Below are 16,438 nucleotides of genomic sequence, written 5' to 3'. Positions count from 1 at the left end.
GGCGGGCCAGGGAGGGCACATAGGGGGGAGAATAGAGACCATTGAGGTGACAAGCAGGTTCCATCTGCCCCCAGTGCCTCCTCACCTTGCATCACGACAGCTAGGGGCCTCTCCATGCACAAAGGGCAAATTTAGTGTGTCGAGCTGGCTTAAAACGCTCACTTTGGAAGAGACTATTGAGGGAAATATCAACACTGTAGACCATGGACCAGTGCATTCAGCCTCTCCTGCCCCCTTCCCATTGACAGAGTTCCTTTTCCTTTCAGCTCTTTTCTCCTTTTGGCTCCATTCAAGTCCCACTTCTCTCATCTCCCAAACTCTTCAGTCCAGGCCATTTTTCCCATACCTTGCAAAGGGGCGGATGACAAGAATTAAGTTAGTTCTGGCCCGGCCCAAAGGTTTTGTCCTCTCTGAGCTGTGGCAGGTAACTGTGGCCATGATGAGATGGATCATCAATCACCAGCCAATCCTCTCTGGTGATGTGACACAGGCAACAAGGACCCCAGAGGTCAACAGACGCCAGTAATAAATAGTTTGTGCTCGTTTCTAGATGTTGGTGTGTGTGTGTGGAGGATTTGACAAAGTTACTGTGATTGCATGCAATTCTTGCAAACTCCCAATGCTCTAAAACCTTTTCTCTGTGTCACAATTCCAGTTAATTTCAGATTTTTTTTCCAGAGACTCTTTCTGCTAAACTCTTTTCTTAAATGAATGGATACATCATGTGACATAAATATACTGGCCATTGATTTTCATTAGGCCAAACCTGTCTTGTGATGAAGCTAAACATGATGTTCTTCAAACACTGGCTTCCAATAAATTTAATTTCAGACAGAATAATGTAATGTAATAAAGTAAAACCAGTTTGATTCAGAACAACTTTTCAACTTTTCAACATGGCTGGCTTGATCGAAATTGATCGAATTGCTTTTATTGCCTTTCAGGTTTTTTAGTTCAGTTTCCTCTAAAAACCTTCACAGATAAATGTTCAGATCACACAAAATACACGAGAAAAGTTTTTGCTTTTCACACATTCGCATGTGGAAGCTGCCCTGTAAAGGAGCTGTCCTCTATTTTTAGTAATAGTAATAGTAATCAGCAAATGGGAGGTAAAGAGCCCAAGGACACCCTGAATGGGGAAGAGGAAGAGTCAAGTTTTCATAAACAGTCCTGAGATAGAAACTACAGACCTTCTGGTCACACCTCTAAATCTTAAACAGCTGCCACAGACTATCGCTACAGAGTTGGCAACTAAAGTTGTTTGTAAAATGACTAAAAACTACAAAAGCATTTGCTCTGTTCCGAAAACGTAATGTGAACAATCACCTTTAAATATTCAGATCAAAGAGACAAAACTCATACATTTTCATATAACGACCAAAAATATAACTCACTTGTTAAAAATAATAGATATTTACTGAGGATAGCAGTTTCATCTTATATCAAAAATCTAAATAGACATCATCAGGAAGACTCTAACTTGTCCAACAGTTCCTGCTCATATATTGTCTTAACTTGAAGTGTAAATAAACGTATATAATTGTCTGTTTTCATTGATTGTGATGACTTAAGTATTCAATTTCCAACTGTTCAAATTAGGTTGACCCTTACACTTCATACTTTTGATGCCTCTGTGAATTCAAGTGCATTATCTAAACTCTAATCAGAGATGACACATCTGTCCAGCAGTCGCTGGATGTGACACATATAAAGTCTATTCAATGTTGATTTTTTTCATGGGCCTTTAACGATGAAAATGATGATTAAGCACTCTGAAATAGTTTTCTCAGGACCCTTCAGGTTGAGGCCATGGGAACAGAGATTGCAAAGGCATTGACACAATCGTCCATGTCTAAAAGCATATGCCTGGGCCTGAGAAATGCTCTGTCTTTGCGGCCTGTCTGAGGGACAAGGCCTTCATGGTCAACACACCAGCCCTAGCCTTATAGTCTCCAGGACCGCATCTCCCAGACACCCCGCTGTGCATCTAGCAGTTAGCTCTGGAGCTCCCACTGGGCAAACTCAGCAGGGGCTGTAGGCGGCGGGCAAGCTCCCCGGGGTGTCAGATTGCACCCATTTTGCGCCAGGCTTTTGTGTATGTGTCTGCATATGTGCGTGTTTTCTGAAATCTACATTTCTGCACACTACTTAAGAATATATGTGTGAGTGGGTATCTGTGTGTTTTCCCCATCAGGCCCCATGCGTCTGAGTGGGAGGAAGAAGTTTTCCACCAGATGCCTTTGCTCCCAGAACTCTTAGCGGGGTGCCAGTGACGTCCCACTGGGCCACCACAGTAGGAACATACATCTCGCCGCAGGGGACGGCCATCAGCCCTAATGACGAGTCACATTAGTCTTCCTCTCAGCCTGCCCTGACATGCCCAAGTGTCTTGTTCATGGTGGCATATCCATGGCGAAAGAATGCGTATGGTAGGGGTGCTTTATCAAGCCCTGTGGGAACCTGTGTTCACTCTCAGCGGTGAAGAGCATTTAAAGACTGCTCAGTGCTGTTGGTGCAGTTTATTCGCTTGGCGGGAGGTTGTGATCTCATTTCTCTGCGCATGGTTTCCCTCCTGTGTCCGCAATTGTGTAATTAAGTTTTTTTGTATTTACTTCTCAATCATTGTACTAAAATAAACTGATTTGAATGTTATTCATAGGATTGTGGCTGCTTGCAAACTATGAATCAGTCGTCATACCTCTGGTGGTTTGAGCAGAACAGAGTTTCTGGGTTTTGTACCTTTACCAAAAATACAGAAGTAGTAATGTAGGGAGGGATTAAACAGCCTGGAGTATCGGTGTTGAGTTTTGGTTTCAGAGAGCCACATGAAGAAAACGGGCAAAACAGGGTGGCAGGTGTACTTTGAAATCGCCCACGAAGGCGACGCAGTCTTCAGGCCCAGAACAAAAACGGTTGTTTTTGGTTTTTCAGCGATGATACCAGCAAGACTCCTTCCAAAAAGGAGAGTAGGACATCAGAGGTCACTCTGTTCTGCCTCGCTAGCACACATCTCCCCCACTGGGCTTTCAACATCTCCATCACTGGGAGCTATCCGCTTCTGCCGATTATATAATGACAAGAATTTTACTTCTGGAGCTAAAGCACATCGGAAAAAAATGAAACAAACTGAGGAAAGAGTTGGAGGAGCAGAGGGAGGAAAACAGAATAAAGAGACAACGGCCCATGACTGGCCAAGGATGACTGCAGAGGTTGTTTTTGTATGAAAGACTGCTTTTCTCTCTCTCTTTTTATTTGTCTATATCTTTCTTGCTTGCTGTGCGGAGAGCGAGTGATGCCTTGCTTGCCTCCAGCCAGGAGGTAAAACTGAACTGCAGAGCAAGGCTGCCAAATGATGAAAGACTCTGGCATCCAGGGATGCTCTGAGCCTGGACCAAGAGCTCAGAGCGAGAGAAAATGCTTGCTTTTCAACTTAACACTTTTTTTCCTAGTACATTTCTTCTCTCTTGCTTTTTTTGGTGTCGGTTTTTCCATCATCAGGGCGAGCAATTTCTTTTCTTTTTTTATCAGTGCTTGCGCCACAGCCTTGGAGCAAGAGCTCCTCGTGGGAGACGGGTGGATGGATAGAAGTAGTGAAGAGGAGGAGGAGGAGGAAGAGGAGGAGGAGGAGGGCAAAACGATGGGCAGAGAATTGAGTGTGTGTGAATTGTAGTCTAAATGTGGGCGTGCAGGTTTTTTTTGCCATCAATGCTTCCATACCTGACACCCCAAATCCGTTTTTTGAACACAGTGATCAGTTTTCAGAACTGAAATTGAAAAGCTTCAGTTTTTCCGAAAATTCTTATAGCCACAGCATCCCAATATTCATAATGGTAGCTTGCAAATTACATTTTTCCAAAATACAGAGGAGGTACCCTGGTTGAATAACACATCTTTCCTCTACCTCTACTTTCCAAGATGTACAGGATTCTGAGAAAAGAAATGATGTCATTCAGAATTACAATCAAAGATGGCTTCTCTGTCATTTCTCTGTTGTAAATTCAACTAGTTTTGTGTTTTTTTTAGACGGTTCCATTGGATCCATTCTTGTCTCTCACATGCACCTACCTGCAGTTCACGACAGGTGATTTGACCTCTATGGAGTTCTGCTAGTTGCCTTGTGTTGCTTTGAAACCTCACATATCAGTCTTCAAGACAAAATGCCTCTAGCTTGCATTCAACCTAATAGGACTTACGTTTACAACACTAAACAACAAAGTTTAAGTCTTTTGAAAAATAGCTTTCAGATCACAAGTTTTGATGTGACATGGCATTTTCAAGCATGACTTATTGCCTTTGTTATCTTCTCATTTGCATTCCCCAACATGAAATGCTGTCTTATGGGATGGTGAGACATTTTTCACTTTTTCTTCCAAGAATTTGTATTATTTACCTCACCTCACAGCAGCACAATAAACTGCCTCTATGCAAAGAATAATACTCTTTTCTGCATCTAAAATGCACACTACGTGAAGCATTCAGACATTCAGTAGCCCAGCAGATAGACTAGTGTGTGTTTATTTGAGAGACTGTGTGTGTGTGTGTGTGTGTGTGTGTGTGTGTGTGTGTGTGTGTGTGTGTGTGTGTGTGTGTGTGTGTGTGTGTGTGTGTGTGTGTGTGTACACCGTGGCTGAATTCAACAGCAAACACAGTGGAATCTTCTGATTCTCAGGTCAGGCTGAGAGCGCCATGCCAAGACTCTGGTTCCCTACCATAATCCTGTCTCAAACAGAGGGGAAATGTGATGCAAGGTGTCGGCAACACCATCAAGATTGTATTTTTCTGTCTTTACAGTAAAGCTACTCCCTTCAAAATTCCAGCCAGGGGTGTAATCCTCCATCTTACACCATTCCCTCTATTCATCACACTTCATTTTTCATCCCTGTGTGAAGAAGGGAAGGTGAGGAAACTGGAGGAAAGAGTTGACTGTGTTTGTATGTGCAACAAAGAGACCGTCGCCCGCAACACAATCAGAGAGGGAGTTAGAGAAGAAAACAGACTGTGTGTGAGTGTGTCTATGTGTGAGTGTATCCGCCAATGCAGACACACACAGTCTGTATAGCCTGTGAGTAAGTCTGCAGCTCTGTTACTATACTGTACGATTCCTCAGCGTGATTTAGTCAACCAGCCCTAGTTCATGTAGAACAGTAAGCAGAAGTGTGTGTGTGCGTGTGTGTGTGTGTGTGTGTGTGTGTGTGTGTGTGTGTGTGTGTGTGTGTGGCGCACACATAAAAAGGAACAAAGCTCCAAGCAGTGGCCATAGTCCAGATCTAAAACAAAATCAGTCTCATATGTGGAGGCTGTGTGTGTGTGGGTGCTTGTTGAGGGGGGTGGGGGTCTGTAACCTGGGCCTGTTTATGTACCACACCATGTCTGTGGGGAGGCCTTAAATTGGAGCCATGCTGCAGGGGATTAGGCCTGCACTGCAAAAAAAAGAGAAAAATCAATTTTAACAAGACTTTTAGTCTTGTAACCAGTCTGGAGAACTAATTCTATAAACAAGTTTGTCAGTAATAGAGAAAGCAATGTAGTTTAAAATATAAATAAAGTATTTCACAGTAATTCACAGAATAATACACATATGTTCAGAAGTTAACCACAATTAAATGTATTTAAGAATGATTAACTCATTATAAAACCACTCCTGTCGTCAAAATCATGTCAGATATCAGAAATTAGATTTTGTATATACTGAATGTTACAGACCAGAACAGATTTGAATGTGAACCTGGAAAGAAAAAGATGTTGAAGAATAAATGTGATCAGCCTGGAAATTTAAGGATATTGGGTCACAGTAGTCGTTCTGGTGGCGTGAGGCCGGAAAAACAAAGCAACTTTATGCCACATGACATCTTTCTCTTTCTTTGTCACAGCTTTTCACCTGCTGCACTCAACTTAAACCTAAAAGTTGCCCTCAAAATTATTTTCGGTGGGTGAGGTCTTAGGATCGGGCGTTGGGACTTAAGTAGTGGTGCTAGGTTCAAATAATGTGTTCGTGGGATTGGGAAACCGGCAACCAGTCACCCAGCCAGCCAGCAGAAGCCAAGAAGGATCAGTGCAGTCCTCCATGTGTGGCGGATGTTTTCCACAAGCCAAGCAGCCAGCTTGGACGCAGCTGTCCAAACCGCAGGCCCTGGGAGAAGATGATGAGGAGGAGGGAGGGCCGGGGAAGGAGGAAAGAGGCTCAGGGGGGCAGTGGGGAGGGTGGCGGGCTTGGCAAAGGTCAGACAGACTGAGGCGGCCGGGAGTGTGGGAACTGTCCGGGAAGGCATGTGCGAAATGCTCCGAGACGAGGTATCATCTTACAGCCAGACCGCCTGAGGGAAAGTGCTGTGTGCCTGCATGTGTAAGCGTGTGTGTGTGTGTGGAGGGGAGGGGGGGGGTTATGCTTGCTTAAGCCGGCTGCATGCCTCTGTGTGTGTGTGTGTGTGTGTGTGTGTGTGTGTGTGTGTGTGTGTGTGTGTGTGTGTGTGTGTGTGTGTGTGTGTGTGCGTGTGCGTGCGTGTGTGTGTGTACGTGCGTGCGTGTGTGTGTGTGTGTGTGTGTGCGTGCGTGCGTGTGTGTGTGTACATTTTGGAGGCTACCGTGACTCTTGGGGAAAAAAAGGTTCAGCATTTTTTATATGAAAAGATAGGGAGAGCGGGAAGGAAAAATTAACTCAAGCATGGAAAGTGAAGGAAATACCCGCCCCCCTCCACCAACCGATCACACACACAACTGTGAACATTCCTGCTGATGAATAGGGTTGTCTTTGAGCGCAAGTCATGTCAGCACTAAAGACTGTGTAGAGAGATATGTAGCACATGTGTGTAACATGATTTCATGTCAAGGGAGCACTGACAATCTTAACCGCCCCATCACTGGGAAATTAGCCTGCTGCACCATTAATATTGTTGTGGTTTGGTGGAGTAATATATGGCGTGTGCTGCTAAAGCGTGTGTACGTTATAAATAGCTGTGAAGAGTCTCAGTGAGCTCCTTAAAGCTGCAGCAGTCAGATTCCCTCACGTTTTGGGGGAATCTAGCATCATAATGATCCCTGTTTGTCTGCATGCTGAGACACACTGAGGGTTTTAATGAAACACAGACATCCTCAGTTGAACTTCAGTTGCACTCGAAGATGCGATGAGAAGTTTCCACACACAAATGCATGTGTACACACACCCTGTAAGTGGTCTTGCAAGCATGGCTTGGCTGGGCTGAGCGTCAGACTCACACGACGAGCAGGTGAGGTGAAGTTTGATTTCTGCAGTGTTGATGCCCAAACATGCCAATACTACCCTCGCCCCCTGATCCGTTCCTCATGTGCCGGATCTTCTTAGGAAAACCAAAAAAACAGCCAAACAAACCCACAATTCGGCTGGATGGAGTTCCATACACCATGTGTGTGTGTGTGTGTGTGTGTGTGTGTGTGTGTGTGTGTCTTACTGTCATAACCGTAAGTGTGTGTGTGTTTACCGCAAACTCCCACCTTTTTCTGCTCCTCCTTCTCCCATCTTTCACCAGGCCTTTGAAGAAGACTAATCCGGGTTATTTGCTTTCCCATGCTTGTGTCAGGTCCCGCTCTGAATTGACTGTGGAAAATACACTCTAGTCTGCCGGCCGCTCCCTCTGTCCCTGATTAATCCGAATAGGATGTGGCCGATGGGTGTACATAAAGCAGGCTGAATGGTGGGTAAATATGATCTCTCCGCCAGTCTTTTTATCCACAAGGCAACACTCTCACTGTTCCTCAAAAACCTTTATGTAGCCTGACATCCATTCAGGGCTTGTTGCATTCAGCCTGCCTCAATGAGAGGTCCCCAAAGAGCGCCATGCTCACAATGGGCCACAGTTCATTACAGTAAATAACAGTGGCAGCCGTCGCACTGTTTCCGCAATGCAAGTTAATTAAGAACACTTAAATGGGTAATTGTTTTAGTCCCCTCTCTTTCTCTCTGGGTAGGGAACCGAAAACAGACCCTTGTGTCCCTTCCCCCTTCCTTTAGCCCTCGGGATGGAGGAGGAGAGCAGCTTGAGAGAAAGAGGCTTTAAGCTGTTTCACAGGGAGAAAGGTGAGGCCTGATGTGGACTGCTGGGAGAGCAAAAGAGAAAGTTGTGCTGGTTAACAAATGTGTATGTGGCCTGTTTAAAACAAGAGAATAAGTATGTGTGTGGGAATGGGCTGCATCTGCAATCCAAATGTATCAAATGTGTGCAGATACAACATGTGGCAGCAGGATTATTTGTGTCTGCATGTTGTCAATGACATGCATGAACATTTATGTACACCAATGTCCTAAATTACTGCACAAGACATCTCTTTCATGTATGTTTGCATGTGTAGTTTCTCTGGATGTTTCTCAGACAGCCAATATTTCCCAGTGTAGTTCCCCGGCGTTACGCACGAGTCATCGCTCTCCCACAGTCACGCGATGGCCGACTGTGGGCGCCTGCCAAGGCCTCTGCGGCCTCCACAAAGCTGTACAGCGTTTTCCGTTCCCAGGGGCCCTCGGAGCTCCAGCCTGGCCTCAGCGCACCGTGTTTATGTCCTGTGTAATTGCAGACCTCAGTCTGAGCAGGAGGCCAGCGTCTGTCAAAATAGCCGTGTGTTCCTTTCAAGCAAGGCCTAAATCACATCAACTCCCGCAGTCAGACCGCGTTTCCCACAACCCCCTGCCTGACGAGGCTGGAGGCCCCCAGGCCTGCTGATTGGATAAAAGGGAAATGGAAATTCCACTTTGAGCCATACAACTACCTCTCATGCACACCAAAACTATAGCTACAGCAGTCTAGTAAATCAGAACACCTTTACACACGTATGCACAAAAAATCCAAATAGATTATTTCTCTTTCATAGCCCCCAACCAGCCGTGGGCCCCTGTGTTTGGTCCCACACCTTGAGCAGGCAGCCGTGAAATGGGGCCCTGTCTGGGAACTGTTGGCAGGCCTGATGGAAACAGCAAAAGCGTGGTCCTCGTTAGCTGTGATGACGCTAGCTAGCGCGTCGTCTCTGGGGAGCATGCTTGGCTGCTGCTGCTGCTACTGCCAGGAGGCTGAGAAAGGAAAGGTGAAACATAAGCAGCTCTGGGGCCAACGAGTGAATCAGAGGCAGCTGTGAGCCAATTACATCTTCATAAACCAATTATTAAATAGCTAGTTAATACGTTGATCTGACCCCAGACAACACCGTATTCTCTTGTTACAGTATCAGCAGCTATAACAACAGCCACTGACCTCCAGGTCAACCAACCCGCTGACCTTTTCTGACCATGGAGGCCTGACCACATACTTCTCTTGACCTCCGACGCGTCTCTACCCTCCCACCCTCTTTCTCTTCCCCTGTTGGGAAACAGGAGCAGATCAAGGGGTGGGTGGGGTGATGGGTGGGATGGTGACAGGAGAATATAAAAAGAGGGGGAAATTCCTGAGTGCTTGAATCTCCTCACATCTACCCTGGAATCAGGGAATCCAGCTCACATTCTGCCCACACAAACCCAGCCCCTGTGACACTCCTGGAATGCTGAAGCTTTTTTTCTTCTTCACCAATTTAGGTAATTACCGCAGCGGTCACGGTGCTCAGAACAGAGACCGTGACCCTGGGCGGTGCACAGTGACAGCCCATGTTGCTGAGGCGGCGCTCTGCTTTGTGCTGCCGAAAACAAACCTGCCGACAAATTCATCGCTGACTTCTCTGCAACAGCCCATATTTGGTGGTTATAATGCCTGCCAACTGGTGTATTGTGTCGCACCAGGGATACCAAACATTCCCATGGAGTGTGTTCGAATAATGATGGCACACCATTAATTGTGTTTTATGTGCAATACTTCATTTGCAGTTGCTTACTTAATGTTTAAATACAAGGCATGCGCATATTACAGGAAATGTGAATCCATTTATCCTTATTTTGCTTTTCTGGAGGGATTTTTATTTGCGGTGCAAGTTGTGTCAAATATTTGACACCTAATATCCATGTATGTAAATAGTTCACAGATAAAATAGGGACCAAAGAGTTGACATGGCAGCCATGTAGCTGGTGAATGGCAATATGTCCAGAACTCCAGAGGCTTCAACTGTACAAATTAAGCTAATCTATTATTGCGATTCCGTTTGTGATTATAGAAGAGAGTATCCTTGAAAATGTCTTCTTATGTGTGAGATGCAATCTAAATTTTCGAATAGGATTTTCAAAACTCTTTGCCTAAAGTAACTTCATTCAAATTACTTTTTTCAAAAGCAAGCCCTGTTCAGGAGGTGTTTGCTGACCTTGTAATTCACATATAGTGGCAGAACATATTCTGCGGTTGTTTTTGCCTCCAGGTATGAACTGCCAGCAGTTAGAGCTATCACACATCTTTGCTGTGTCATCAAGTACTAAATAGGCAAAACTTGTTTCTTGTTTGTGTTTTTTTTAAGACTGATGTCGTTGTTTTTCTACCAAGTAAGACCAGTTCATATTTAGATCAAATTAAATGTTTTTGTCAAACTTAACAGTTTACAGTTTACAGTTTTAAAGTATTTGTATTAAAATAGATCGGTAAATCCATAGACAATCAGTAAATTCAGTGCATAAATGAGGAATGGACATTACTACACAATGACAGAAACGTATTACGTCTTTGCCATCTACAGAGCAGAAAGTGGATGAAGATAATACACACAGCCATTTTGATCAGGCACCTAGTACAGTGTCAGAAGTCAGTCCAGACTATTGTCAAAAGCATGCTTTTGAAGAAGGTTAGATAGATATTCTCCATATCAGGGGCTGTGTGAGAAGTGTCAGGGCTCTCTGATATCAATCTAACATCCAGTGGCACTGAAGTAAACCTTATATTAGCCTCGACAACAGCCACCTATAATAATCTTCAAAGGCATGGTGAAGGTATGTCTGGAGTCCAACACACGCTCATGCCCCCGACCCCCCCACCCTCCATCTGTGTGGGGTTCAGGTTGCACCGTGTCCAGTAAAGATCTTGTTTCACTGCAGGTGTTCCATCAAAGTGCTTGCTGGTGCACCGCTGGACTCAGACCTCGGCTCCGTTAAATGCCTGACTGGCTGCAAAGAGCCAGCCAGTGATTAGACTGCACGCGTGTGCCGGGACCCGGTGATGGGGCCCACCGCTGTAGCACATCTGAACCTTGTGGCCAGAGGTGTCATCCAGAGGATTCACTCAGACTCCCTGGGGTCCTCCTCCCTCCTCCTTCCTCTCCTCCTCTTCCTTTTAGTTCTCCAGTGCTTGTAATTGAAAATGTATTTATTGCAGGGCCAGAGGCTGGACTGAGGAGAGGGAGGCGCTGCAGCTTATGAAGATGTGGCCGAGGTGAGGGCCGCAAGGTTTGGCTCCTCTTCAGCACCACCAATTCACCCACACAGTCAATTTCTTTTTTTCTCTCTCTCTCTTTTTTGGCTGCTGTCTTTGTTTACTGCTCCCTCACATACTTCTCCCTTCTAACTCCTCTCTGTTTGCTTGTCTTTTCTTTCAGCATCTTGACTTTCATTTTTGCCCTTCTGTCGCTTTTATCCTTTGTCTCTCTTTATCGTACTTGATTGGGCGTGTATGAGGACCATTTCAAATGCAAATGGTGCCGCTTGGATTGATAGAAGTTATGTGCTGCTAATAGCCATTTGTTCAAAGGAAAGTTGTGTCCACTTGAAATTCAGTTTTGCTTTTTTTCAGGCTTTCTGAAGTTTGAAATACATGAATTCCACTTAAAAGTAGGCTGCCATGTGATTTGCCTAGTTTGTATGATGAACTGTAACATTTGCTGCAAAGTAATGTGTTTTGTTTGATTTGATTATTTTAGAGGACTTGAGATTGTTGTACATTTTACCAGCAAACCTCTGGAGACAAAAAACAGCAGAGGAAAATCTATAGTACGATATTTACAATTTTTCTATTGAAAAAAATGTAATAATGGTGCAGGAAATTACTTTATTGGTAATGTATTGGTCAGGTTAATTTGAGGGAGATATTTGTCAAGCCTTAACCAACTTCTGTCAATAATTTCCAAAATCTGCAAAGAGGATTCTCAACTTCTCACCTTACTGTTCGTGTACACAAACTTGCGTACACAAACTTGCGTACACAAAAGTATTTGTAAAAAACCTTACTGACAGAGTGGCAACAATGTAAATATTAGGGTTGTTTATGGGTAATGCCTTGTTTCTGGTCTCCCCTGTGTAACTAGACAGTGGTCTCAGCACACTAGACTGCAAGACAAACATGGCCTTTCCCTCAGCAGACTCCTTGAGGGGCCCTCATAGAGTTCCCCTCGCATACCCAGGTCTGGCTTGTTGGGGAGCACAGTGCATCCACTTGGCCCCACAGCTTTATCAGACCTGTGGACAGGGAGGAGGGAGGGGAGCGATGGTGAGGAGAGGTGAATGAGGTGCTGGGAACTTTTCCCCCGCCAAATCCTCTTTGTGTTTGTGCAGGCACCAGATACAAAGACATAACCTGAAACATATGTCATTTGGGTTTTGGTTCAGTGTCTGACAGATCCTTTCTGAATTTTTGCCAGGATAGTCAAATACCTCAAATAGTATTTGACACAAGGAGCCTCCTCCTCCTTTTCAGTTGTTAAGTGAACTCTGATTCATAATGTTCATGGCTTTTGATTTTGAGCCTTTGTTTCATTGTTATTGTAATTAGTTTATCTGATCAAATGAGTATGGGATGGTTGAGTTTACTGTTGTAACTTATGGAGTTTACCTGGTTCAAATGAAAAACAAAACTGCAATGAAAGGTGTCCTCTAAACTCATGAATGCACATTATTTCTTATGAAAAAAGTTATTTTCTATCCGTAAGGATATCCTATAGGATTTGCACTTGTGTGTACTAGTGTGGTCGGCACCAGGAAAGACTGTGGAGCATCTTTAGTATACCCTATTACCTCTCCTCCCTACATATGTCTCAGCTTTGACCCATTATATTTCTAAACCAGTGAAGATCATCAGCAGGAAAGCTTAAGATAAACACAATAAAGTGTGTTTTCTTTCTCCTTTTCTTTACATCTGAGGGGAAGGTTGCACATTGTGTCCCTGTTCTGCAAAGGCTAGGAGGCCGGATGTGCGATATGGCTTGAGCGCGCCTTGAAATTTGCCACAAAAAGATTCATGGCACTGTAGTCTTTGGCTGGGGATGGTTATCACTGACATCCGCTGCCACTGCCTCCAAGACATGCTGGCTGAAACACCAACACTCCTGGAATCTGTCAAACTGTAAGCTACAATAGGAAAATAAATAGAAGGGAGAGATGGAGTAATAGTAAAGAGCCTTGGTTAACTGGAAAACCCATTCCTGCGAAAGGCCGATTGGTAGCTGGCCTGCGGTACGCATTTTGGCAGGCAGCAGCATGACGATGGCGTTTCTGAAATAAGATAGAGAGCCTGAGATACGATGAAATGGTGGCGGTTAGCATTGTCTTCATAGCGATTCTTTGACTTCCCTATGACAAATCCCAGTAACACAGACACTTGGCAGACCAAAGTGGGCCACTTTGTACTATAGAGGGCCCTGCACATGAGAAGCCAAAAAGAACCTTTAAAAACGAAGCAAGATGTAATGCAGCTTTTTTATGCTCATTCTGGGCCTGTGATAGCTGCGGTGGCATGGATTTGTATCCCAGCTACACTGAAAGGGCTGCTGAATTGGATGGAGCTTTAAAGTGAAGCAAGAAAGCTCTGGAAAATCGGCCCTCAAAGGCACATTTCAACTGGAAAGCGTTTCTTTTAAGCTGTCACTCCTTGGTAGTTGACAATCCTATTATGGCACCAACTCATTGTAATTAAGAGGGAGAAGAGATATATGGGTAAAAACACATCCATCGGACCATCTAAGATACAAAGAAGTTTGTTGTTGTTCTGTGTTTGTGGGCAAACGCAGTGCTGATCGCCCTATTTGCATTTGAGTGATGCAAACGGTATCCAGAAGCCAATTTTTCTTTCTCTCTCTGTCCCTCCATCCCTTCCCTTGCGGGCACCGCTTTAAAAAGACGTAATGGAAAATAGGTTTTATGGCTTTTCTTCTCTCCCATTTTTAGAGGTCAGAGAAATGGAGCCTTCAAAAGAAAATCCTGAGGAGGTAACGATCCCTCACCTCATCAACTCTTCTGCTAAAGTCTAAATATGCTTTGCACTGAAACTGCACGCAAAGCCATATATAAAGCGTCTGTGAAAGGATTGTGACCGGCAAGTCCATATGCTGCCATTTATTTGCTTGATAATAAAAGGATTGTATTTCTTTCTTCTTCACCCTGTGAATAATGGGCAGCTTCTGAAGCAGGGACAGATGATGGAGTGGCATCAGCTACCATTGTAGTAACAGAGATGTCCTGAATTTAGGAGTGATGACAGTAATACAAAGCCCCCTGTGCATTGAAGGTAAGAGGTGTACACATGGTTATTTGGCAAGTGGCTGTTCCCTCTGGGGGCAATGAAGCCTGACCTTTGAACTCTCTTTTACTGACATGCTCCCACATAGCAATGACTGTGACTATGCTATTTCAGATTAACCTCTAATTAATTACACCTTTACATTTAGAAATTGTGCTCAATAATATTTTCTTTGTGTTTTTCTTTTTGTTTACCACATACATAAATAAGGCTAGTACGGTAAGGGGCCAAAGTCTAGGATGTGTCTTTGCATCTGATACCTTTTACCTCTTTGATCTCCATTCTCTACTCCTTCTCTATGGACCTGTCTTGTGTTACACGTGAAGGTGCTGAGAGGGTCAAAATATTAAGAGCCAGACTGCTGACGTACAAATGCGTAGAGATACTTTTAGGGCTGTCACTCATCCTCCAAGAGCTCATAGAGACTCTGCAGCTGTCTCACAAATCCCCTCAACATCATGATTGTTCAGTGGAGAATTGTCCATATTATCTTCATTTTAGGGATTTCACATATATTTAAATCACTTTTTGTTTTGTTTTGGCAGTGACTAACGTGGGTTTTCTGGATCTGGTGATTATTCTCCTTTTGAATGTGTGAAATAATGTAAGTAGACAAAAGCCTTTGGACAATTTCAATATGTGATTGAATTTATATATTATTTTTATGGGGCAGATGAGGTTGCCTTGTGCTTTCTTCGTAGAGCAACCCTGTCTCCTAGAAATTATGTTTATACACTAATTTGATTTGCCAATTATGTTTTGACAGTAATCACTTCCATGGATTCGGTTCAGTGGCATTGTGGGAGACATTATATGACAAAGACAACATGTTTGAATATGTATACGCACATGTTTAATTTGTCATGTAAGGAAGATTGTTTGCCAGGCAAAAAAATATTTTAACAAACATTTGCCAACAAAATGGATAAGTTTTACACTGTCTCTGTTTGAAGCAGCAAACACTCATGGACAATAAAACAAATTTTGTCATCCCGAAAATAGCAAGGTAAGCAAAGAAACGTTCACAATTAAAAAGTAATCTACCAGCAATCACCAAAAGTTGATTTTTGGTGATGACCTGCAGTATTAGGTTATCAGTAGTAGTGTGTTAATGCATACACTAAGAAACACACACCCTTGTCAACCCCATCCATTGCAGTGGAAACTGCTGTAGAAAGCTTTGCTATAGTGATTTGTCCAGGTGACATTTATATATTTATTACAGGAATATAAAGAAATGAAACGGACAGTTGTTTCAAAATACAGTAAAGCTGTTTCAAACAGTTTTCAAGTTTCTGTATTGTTACTCAGCAACGGCCCACTTAAGAAGGCATCACGTGCATTTTCAATCCCCTTGACGAGGGCAGCTTCAACCACAGGCGCTTTGCCTGTTTGTTTTCTGTCTCCATCACTAGCAGCCATGACAGTTTCCTGCTTTTTTAATCGACTACAAAAGGTATCCTGAGGAACACCGAGTTCCCTGCTTCATCTCATTGGCTTGTTTTTGACAGTTTTTCATAAACTTTTAGAGATTACATTTTTCATGGAGAGAAAATGTATGACAAATGTATTCATTTGTCATGAATAAATGTGCATGCAGCACCAGCCTCAGGAAACCGCTGGAACCACTCTGAGGCAATGGAAGAAAAGTGCATTTCTGTACATTATTTAACTATAAGTTAAAGACAAAATAAAATAAACACTGCGACCGGACTACTTGATATAAGTGAATTATTCAAACAGCATTTACATAGGAACGATTCTGTCCCATGTTTTTTTGCCCATATAAGCAGTCGATCAATGTAACCTTGATCACTAATTGGTCTCCACTGTACCTACACATACTGGCCGTATCCCTGAACCAACCTTCTGGACCAATCACAGCTCTTTAGCCTGTAATCCTCAAGTGTCATGAGTGTGCTGCTGTATGGAGGCCCAGAATTTCTAGCAGTAGCCCTGCACGTGCACATACGCTCGCATTTTAAAAAACACAAACACACAGGTATTATTTCTCAGCAGGAGCCACGCTGGCTCAGCTCCCCCTCTGTGCCTGTGAGCTTGGCTGA

The sequence above is a fragment of the Cyclopterus lumpus genome, chromosome 4 (genome assembly GCF_009769545.1).
Source record: "Cyclopterus lumpus isolate fCycLum1 chromosome 4, fCycLum1.pri, whole genome shotgun sequence".
NCBI classification, from domain to species: domain Eukaryota; kingdom Metazoa; phylum Chordata; class Actinopteri; order Perciformes; family Cyclopteridae; genus Cyclopterus; species Cyclopterus lumpus.
Note: the sequence above shows the minus strand (reverse complement) of the source record.